This window comes from Ziziphus jujuba, chromosome 8 (assembly GCF_031755915.1).
Source record: "Ziziphus jujuba cultivar Dongzao chromosome 8, ASM3175591v1".
NCBI lineage: Eukaryota > Viridiplantae > Streptophyta > Magnoliopsida > Rosales > Rhamnaceae > Ziziphus > Ziziphus jujuba.
Window position 1 is genome coordinate 7,238,200 of NC_083386.1, and position 7,530 is coordinate 7,245,729.

General features: G+C 29.6%; 1 long non-coding RNA gene across 10 annotated transcripts; it reads left to right on the forward strand.

Annotated features, from left to right (window-relative positions):
• The first annotated feature begins 438 nt into the window (after positions 1 to 438).
• Positions 439 to 6,488, forward strand: LOC125421231 (uncharacterized). 10 transcript variants are annotated; one of them, XR_009640519.1, is made up of 9 exons: positions 439 to 700; positions 831 to 916; positions 1,188 to 1,354; positions 1,466 to 1,605; positions 2,198 to 2,258; positions 2,386 to 2,424; positions 3,511 to 3,651; positions 3,968 to 4,039; positions 4,368 to 6,488. It is a non-coding gene; the product is annotated as an uncharacterized LOC125421231 (long non-coding RNA). The 10 variants fall into 10 exon arrangements; XR_009640526.1 differs by lacking the exon at positions 3,511 to 3,651 and having other exon boundaries at positions 440 to 700; XR_009640521.1 differs by lacking the exons at positions 3,968 to 4,039; positions 4,368 to 6,488 and having other exon boundaries at positions 471 to 485; positions 604 to 700; positions 3,511 to 3,960.
• The last annotated feature ends 1,042 nt before the right edge of the window (positions 6,489 to 7,530 follow it).

Here is a 7,530-nt window from a genome sequence, read left to right on the forward strand (position 1 = left end):
AAACTGCCTTACATTTAAGCAATTATTAAAATACTAATTATATCCTTTTATTATTAATGATTGTTGAAGATATGCTCGTAATAAGCACCTTTAAATATTCAAATTTTCCATACAATATACATATATATACACATAATAATATGAAAGAAAATAATGAATATGTTGGATAATAATAATAATAATAATAAAGAACATGATTCACAATTTTATAAATTTAAAAAATCATTGGATAAGATGAGCAAATATTATTCAAAAAAAGAAAAGATGAGGAGTAAATAATTAAGAGCCATATTTTATTTTCTTATTATTAATTATGATAATAACTAAACAATAATACAATTAGCTTTAATTTACAATATATATGAAAACTAAAAATTCGAATCCTAAAATCTGACCGTTGAAGGTGTCACTCATATGAATATAGGCTTCACGGACCGAAGAGAGCAAAGAAGCGTACATTATTATAGCCCAGTTATACTTTTTAGGTTTTTCTCCAATCTCTCTCTCTCTCTCTCTGCATTCAGTTAGTGAATTTATCTTTGAAATTTTTCGTAAAACGATGGTCACCAAATTTTAAATTTAAAAATAAAAATAAAAAATCAGACCGTTGGGATCTCCATCACCCATCAGCGACCGAGGAAATCGATGACGACGATCAAAATGATGAGGAATTCGGTTGAAGCAGAGGAATACGGGTAAGGTATTATGGTTTTCTCTCTCTTTTTTATTTTTATTTTTATTTTATAAGATTTAGTTTTTACACAAATCAGACAAAAAACTAAACCTTTTTTTTTTTTTTTTCTGGGTTATTTTGCTTTTTCTCGTATTAGTTTTCAGGGAAATTTTGGGGAAAAAGGAAAAAGAAAGCTTTTTTCTGCTTGTAACTTCTAGTGAAGTCAGAGAGATCCAGAAGGAGGTGAATTTTAACACCATCCCTTTCCATCTCTAGTTGATAATAAACTTTTTATTCCATCTATTTTTTCCCTTTTGAGCGTTGTCCTGGAACTGAATGCAAGTAGAAGCCCCCCCTTTTTTTTTTCTTTTTTTTTTTTTTATATATTTGGGATTTGCTTGGTTAGTTAGGTTCTATGAATTTCAATACTTGCTTTGTTCTTTATCACTATCTTCTCGAATTCAAAAAAGTGATTATTTTTATTTTTATTTTTATTTTATTGGGGTTTTTGTAGACACAGTTCAAGGAGCAGGCTTAGGCTTATGAGGTTCTGAGTGATCCTGAGAAACGTGAATCTATGACCCATATGGTGAGGACGCACTTAAGGAATGGGTGGTGGCGGTAGAGCCCATGGCCCATTTGACATCTTCCAATCTTTCTGCAGCGGCAGTGCTTTTGGAGGTAATAATTAAGTGAATTCTTCTTTCTGTTGATATCGTAAACCAGCATTTGGAAAAAAGAAAAAGAAGAAAAATTTACTAAGAAATTGAGTATACCTCGTTTTATAATCAGGCTAGAAGCAGAGGAGGACCGAGGCAGAGGAGTGGGGATGATGTGGTGCACCCTCTAAAGTTTTCACTGGAAGACGTTTACTTTGGAACCTCAAATAAGCTCTCACTTTCCTGGAATGTGATTTGCTCCTAGTGTGATGGGTAAGTTAAATTTTGCAAACTACTATGGAAATTCCTCGACTTTGGTTGGTTTATATGCTTGCTTAAATGGGTTGTTATTGTTGGTTTATATGCTTAAATGGGTAATGACTTGTTGTTTATATCCTTAAATGTCTTTTGATAATAGCTTTGGTTGGTCTCATTTTTGGTTTAACATATAACAAACGAGAGAAATGGATTGAATGAGAACTAATTTGATATTGATAAGATGTCTTTTCAAAACCAAAAAGAATCTTGTTATTAATTTATTTATTTATTTTGCTCCACACTTGTATTTGAACTTAATTCCTTTGCAATGACAATCTAATTACAAGAAAACTAATCCAAACGTATTCCCTTTTTAACTGTCAAATCTACTACCAGTTGTGAATTTGGCAGCAAGACTAGCTCCCATTGAATGTTGGGAGAAGATAAAACAAGTCTAAAGTGAAATAGGTGTCAACGTATCATTTATGTCCTTGTGTTATAAGCATTAATCATTCATTTGAGAAGTTCCTTGATGCATCATATCTCTATGTGTTTCTGTCATAAGCATTGATTATTCATTTGAAGTTGCTTCAAACTCATATTTCAGGAATGCCTTCTTCCTGTTCCCAAGGAAAGTCCTTTGGAAATCTGATATTAGAGAACCACAGGTATCATCCTTAGTCCAAGATCATAATCATCCTCTGTTTCTTTATATGCTTTTCCTTGCTCATGGATATTATCTCTTTTGTCATTTTTTGGCTATTAATTTTGTGGCTATCAATTCCTCCTGTGAAGACTAAGGATGACGGCATGGATTTAAGCTCTTATCACTTGGTGAGCAAATCTCCTTTGAATTTTAATGATGTGGAATGTTGAATATCATTAATGCCTCCCTTCAATTAATTACTGAACATTAGCTTTAATGAATTTATTTGAAATTCTCTCATATGCAAAGTGAGATTGTTTTTCTTCATTTGTTGGCCGGACCAGCAAAAGAAAAGAAAAATAAAGCCCCATCTAATATGAAAAAGATATATTCCCAGTACCAATTCTTAGAATTCATATCTGTTTCACTTAAGCATGTAACTGGTGTATCCTATTAATATTTACTTATTAATATCTACTGCTACTTGTGGAATTGCTCAAGTCAAAATTTATTTGGTTATGCTCATGAGGATGTTTTCCTGTGATTCTGCTACTTCCTTATAAACTGCTTCTTAAATTTCGATTATCCAAGTTGTATTCTTTTCTGGGGATCTGATTTGATATAAATGGCAAATCAACACAATTCATTCTTAGTTAATGTTATTAGAAGTTATTACATTCTTTATTGCTTTTGGTAGAGTTGAACTTTAGGAGACAATAATATGTGAATCCTAATGGAAAATCCAATCCTTGTCTAATATCCCCCTTGTGTGTAGCGGTGGTGACAGTTTACACAGTTTAAATTCCTTTAAACTAGATTTATAATTTGGTTATTGATATGCTAATACATTGCATTTAAGATTATGTTTGTTAATCAAGTGTTATGATAAAGACCCAACAATAATTAAGGATGCTATCAGCTTTAAATACTGGGATGATTGCATTGATCCCAGGACATGGAAGCATTGTGGCAAACTCCTGAATGATTTCTGAGTTTGGAAATATTCTTAGCTCTCCTTTTGCAATTGTTAGCTGAGGTTATCACATTTTGATTTATCTTTCTGTTTGTGGCAAACTCCTGAATGATTTCTGAGTTTGGAAATATTCTTAGCTCTCCTTTTGCAATTGTTAGCTGAGGTTTATCACATTTTGATATATCTTTCTGTGAATATCATCTTTTGATATTTTCTGATTTCTTCTCCTAGTTTTTTCTGAGGTTAAGCTCAATGCTTCCCAATTTACCATTTAATCTGCTTTACATCCTATGTTTTTCAGGCCGATGCCGATATAGTTCTCTGCATGCATTTTGGTTCAGAAGTTGGTGCTGTTCCTCTAAGTCGTGTTTTGATGACAATTTGTTTACCTGCTTCAGAAACATAATTATATACTTAATAAAGTTCCTTTTTCCAATACCAAGTATTTCTAGTTTACCTTTGTACCTTTTCTTCTTTAGAAAAAATCAGAATGTAAAAAAGTCAGCCTGTACCTTTATGAGACTTTCTTTATCGCTGTTTTTTCATCTTTATGAGACTTTCTTTATCGCTGTTTTTTCATCTCTTTCCCTTTATATCCTTAATCGTAGTTGATTTCATTTGGTGTTGTTTCTCACATATTGGGACTCTAGAGCTTCTCCTGAGCACATGGAGGAGATATGGAACCATTCTGTGTTTATATATCTAAATTTGCATGTTTTTAGTCTGTATTTTCACATATGGGATGTCTGCATTTACAGGGAGTAGAGAAGAATATGGATGTATAGAAGAGCATACAAGTGCAGCCTTTTGCCCCTTCCGTACATGACAGCGTAAGTTAACCTTGACTTTTTAAGAAACTCATGTATTAAATTCTTAATTAATGATTAATTACCATGCGCAAAAGACGTAATGAGCACTGCTTAGTTTTTGGTATTGAAATTTTTACAACTAGGTAGATACGACATACATAATCACATGCATTTGGAATGGAATGAATATACTTTTGGCACTCAGTTTCTCACATAATATAATGATATACTTGCGTTTATTATGCATACATATAAGCATGTAAACAACAATGTATCTATCTACACAACCCGCATACAAGCTTAATCCTGAGTTTGTGGGATTGTCTCTCTAATCTACACAACAATGCAGGTGACCAACATTGGTGATAATGGTGATGATGGCTAATTCCTAGTTGAAGAATTAAATTTAAGCAGTAGTCTAATCTTGTATTTATTATAGATTTTTTGTGTTTATGATTGTGTAAAGATGAACCAACAGTAATAAGGATGGATGGATGGATGGTTATGTTGGTTTGGGAGAGAAGAGATTGCTCGCGTATTGCCTGGGAGCCTCCTTTGTGTGGGTGTGTTGGTGTCTCTGCTTTCTTTTTCTCCCCTGCATTCCCTTTCTTTGTTCGCTCTTCAATTTATTTTTCTCTTTCTTTCCTTCTTTACCTTTTTCCTATCTAATTTTTCCCTCTGGTTTTTACTTTTCTTCACTCGTTTTCTATGATTTCTCTCAGTATTTCTTCCTCAACTATCTCCATTTAATTCTTACTCTTTCCAAATTCTCTCTACATTTTGTTTCTCAACTTTTCTCTTTTTTATTTCTCTTTAATTAATTTTTCCCCTTCACGTACTTTTCCCACTTTATTTTCTCCAATTTTACTTAACAGTCTCTCTTTTCCTTCTCTTCTTTTATCTTTATGCTTTCTCTTACTACTTTCCTCTTCACACTCTCTTTATTTTTTTCTCTCAACTTTCTCTTTTCACATGTGGACCAACATTATCGCGTTTTAGGGTAAATTGTTTATGTCATGGTTAGTAATGCCAAGTTTCCTAAAATTTCATTTGTCCTTGAAGATAATTAATTAACAACTGTTTGAATCGACTGTATTTTTATTGTAATAATAAAATCAAAACCTAAAAATAAAAAAGAAGAGAAACAATAAAGAAAACTATTAAAATGAGTGACAAATTAATATAAGAAAAACAAACTTAACTTTTTTATTTTCTAAGAAAATGGAAAATTTCATTTTTATTACTATAAAAAACTTATTTTAGTAGTATCAATTGAAAAAGAAATAAAAAACTGAAAGAATCAAAAGAAAATAGCATAAATATTGAAATGTTTCGTAAAGTACAATAATATAAAAAAAAATAGAAAATCTAAAATAGGAATTAAATTAATATAAAATTTAAAAAATAAACAATCAAATAGTAGTTTTTTGGAAAAGAAAAGTCCTAATCGCTGGAAAAACTACTTTTCTTATAACCAGCTAAAACAAAAAAATAGAAACATTTAATTAAAAAAACACTAAAAAATTAATAAGCTGAAAGAAAATATATTAAATAAATGAAAATACATTTAAAATATATAGTCTAACACAATAAATGAAAATAAATAAACTTAAAAAATACAAAAAAAAAACTTTTAAACGAAAAAAATAACACATGAAACTAGCTCTAGTATAAAAAAATAATAAAAATAAAAATAAAAACATTTTATCGAATTTTATTAATGCTGCTCATGTTTTTACATTAATAATTAACAGGCTAGATTAAAAAAAAAATTAAAAAACATGTAATATCAACCATATTATTCAAATAATTAAATGTAAAATTATTTTTGTATTTACCTTAGCATTAAATGTACAAGGAAAAGTTAACAGGAAAAATAGTAGTCTTAGAACTGATTTTATTATATAATTTTATAAAAACAATCAGCAAATACAATCTTAAAAAAAATCATGTAGTCAAGAGCAAATGAAATTTATGGAAACTTGGCATTACTAGCTTATGGAACAAATATTATCCCGTAATAATGAGAAAGAGAAGCTAGAGAGACTTGCTAGAGAAAGTGTGAAGAGAGAAAGTGCATGTAGAAAGTGTTATAGATAAACTTAAGAGTAGAGAGAAAGGTAAAGAGATGTAGTTAAATTGTAGAACAAAAAAAGTAATGATGAGAAAATGCATGGAGAGAGAGTTTTGTAAAGAGAATTCATTAGAGAAAGTGGGGGAAGAAAATGGAAAGAGAAAATTAGAAAGGGTCTTGAAATGGAGAATTAGAGGGAGGAAAGAAAGAGGGAACGAATGTTTAGAGAAGAAAATGGAGAGAAGATGGGAAATAGCAGACAAACAAGAGAGAAAGTAGGGGGGGTATTTTTTTTATTTTTTTATTTTAAACATTTTCACGTTACTTTTTTATTGAATGTACTTTTTTCAATTAGCATGTATTTTATTTTCCATCAATGAATTCAGAAGTTTAGAATTTTTATTGAAATAACGAAACATTAAGGAATCTCATATATAGAAAACTTGTTACACCAATTTGGAATTTTACCAATTTTGGTTGATCATCTAAAAGAGGTTATGAATGTTCTTGTTGTTTGAGTTTAATTACTGTCCTTCTCGGGCATGGTCGATATATATTCCAAATAGCCGAGTAATAAAGGTAATATCTCTATTGGCAACAGTCCATATGGTGAAAAATCTATATATCAATAATTTCCACCATGCACAGAAAAAATTTGCCTTGGTTTTGCATTACTCAATTTCAGTATTATGGTCTTCTATAAAAAAAGATAATACATGAAACAGGTGGGAGAAAAACGATATGACTATTCTGATTATAATTTTGTACATATATAATATTAACTATTTGATGAGATTGTTGATTTCAAATATATAGGATTCCAATTCTTCGTAATCATACAAGTATCAATTATTTTCTATACCATCAAAAAGAAATTTCCTTTGCAGTCCAAACATATTACGAAAACCTTATTTATATTAATTTATATTATTTTTTTTGTGAATGATATATTACATTATTTATCAATTTAACTAAGAAAACTTATGTAGTGCAGCATAAATATGATGGGTTTAATATTGTCCTAAGTAATTCTTCTTTTAATTGCAAAATTGATCACACTGGGTTGAATTTGTAACATACTATATAGGTTATTTGTAATTATCAACTAATTTAGGGTTTACGAATTTTGTCCATTTTTCTAGATATATAGGAAAACAATTAATTTGATTTAGGGAAGTCAATTTCCAAAGTATTGGTAAAGGGGTCCTTATATACAGGAATTACAATTTTCTGTTTGTTTTTTTCCATATTTATATATGTTTAACGTCGAATCTTAACTATTAATTATCAATCTAATAGATAAAATTTAAATTTAAAAAAATAAATAAATTCAATTTAAACATGTATTCAAATATGTTTCACGTGTTAAAAACAATATAAACAAATATACAAGAAAAACAAATAAAGGATTCATAACCAATTTTATATTGTACGCAAT